The sequence below is a fragment of the Salvelinus namaycush genome, unplaced genomic scaffold (genome assembly GCF_016432855.1).
Source record: "Salvelinus namaycush isolate Seneca unplaced genomic scaffold, SaNama_1.0 Scaffold1545, whole genome shotgun sequence".
In the NCBI taxonomy this organism is placed as follows: Eukaryota; Metazoa; Chordata; class Actinopteri; order Salmoniformes; family Salmonidae; genus Salvelinus; species Salvelinus namaycush.
Genome location: NW_024058281.1, coordinates 2,467 through 4,508, shown reverse-complemented (window position 1 = coordinate 4,508; position 2,042 = coordinate 2,467).

The window sequence follows — 2,042 nt, the reverse complement described above, 5'->3', positions numbered from 1 at the left end:
CCCTGAAATTTTCCATACGCACTAAAAGCTTATTTCTCTCAAATTTTGTGCACAAATTTGTTTACATCCCTGTTATTGAGCATTTATCTTTTGTCAAGATAATCCATCCACCTGACAGATGTGGCATATTAAGAAGCTGATTCAACAGCATGATCATTACACAGGTGCACCTTGTGCTGGGGACAATGGAAGGCCACTCTAAAATGTTCGGTTTTGTGACACAATACAAAGCCACAGATGTCTCAAGTTTTGAGGGAGCGTGCAATTGGCATGCTGAATGCAGGAATGTCCACCATAGCTGTTGCCAGAGAATTTAATTTTCACTTCCCTAGCATAAGCCACCTCCTTCCTTTTTAGAGAATTTGGCAGTACGTCCAACTGGCCTCACAACCGTAGACCACGTGTATGGCGTCGTTTGGGCGAGCGGTTTGTTGATGTCAACGTTGTGAACAAAGTGCCCCATGGTGGCAGTGGGGTTATGGTATGGGCAGGCATAAGATACAGACAGTGAACACAGTTGCATTTTATCCATAGCAATTTTAATGCACAGAGATACCGTGCCGAGATCCTGAGGCCCATTGTCGTGCCATTCATCCGCCGCCATCACCTCATGTTTCAGCATGATAATGTACGGCCCCATATCACAAGGATCTGTACACAATTCCTAGAAGCTGAAAATGAGTTTTTCCATGGCCTGTATACTCACCAGACATGTCACCCATTGAGCATGTTTGGGATGCTCTGGATCAACGTGCACGACAGCGTGTTCCAGTTCCCACCAATATCCAGCAACTTCACACCGCCATTGAAGAGGAGTGGGACAACATTCAACAGGCCACAATCAACAGCCTGATCAACTCTATGTGAAGGAGATGTGTCGCGCTGCATGAGGCAAATCGTGGTCACGCCAGATACTGATTGGTTTCCGATCCACGTCTCTACCATTTTAAGGTATCTGTGACCAACAGATGCATATCTTCATTCCCAGTTGTTAAGTCCATAGACTTAAATTGACTGATTTCCGTATATGAACTGTAACTCAGTAACATGTTGAAATCGTTGCATGTTACGTTTATATTTTTGTTCAGTTTAAAATAGCTTGTGAGGCTTTCATTTATTTATGGCGGCAGCGTAGCTTCGTGGTTAGCGCTTTGGACTAGTAACCGAAAGGTTGCAAGATCAAATCCCTGAGCTGACAAGGTATAAATCTGTCGTTCTGCCCCTGAACAAGGCAGTTAACCCACTGTTCCTAGGCTGTCATTGAAAATAAGAATTTGTTCTTAACTGACTTCCCTAGTTAAATAAAGGTAAACATTTCCCAATGAATAAAGCTGAAGCTGGGTTTCCCAAGTCGTTTGGCGCTAACTGCTCATGCTGACCAGCAAGCTAACCAGACGGCTCTGCAGCCAGCTAACCAGACGGCTCTGCAGCCTATCAGTGTTATTAGGTAGCAGCCAGCTAACCAGACGGCTCTGCAGCCTATCAGTGTTATTAGGTAACAGCAAGCTAACCAGACGGCTCTGCAGCCTATCAGTGTTATTAGGTAGCAGCAAGCTAAACAGACGGCTCTGCAGCAAGCTAACCAGACGGCTCTGCAGCAAGCTAACCAGACGGCTCTGCAGCCTATCAGTGTTATTAGGTAGCAGCAAGCTAACCAGACGGCTCTGCAGCCTATCAGTGTTATTAGGTAGCAGCAAGCTAACCAGACGGCTCTGCAGCCTATCAGCGTTATTAGGTAACAGCAAGCTAACCAGATGGCTCTGCAGCCTATCAGTGTTATTAGGTAACAGCAAGCTAACCAGACGGCTCTGCAGCCTATCAGTGTTATTAGGTAGCAGCAAGCTAACCAGACGGCTCTGCAGCCTATCAGTGATATTAGGTAGCAGCAAGCTAACCAGACGGCTCTGCAGCCTATCAGTGTTATTAGGTAGCAGCAAGCTAACCAGACGGCTCTGCAGCCTATCAGTGTTATTAGGTAGCAGCAAGCTAACCAGACGGCTCTGCAGCCTATCAGTGTTATTAGGTAGCAGCAAGCTAACCAG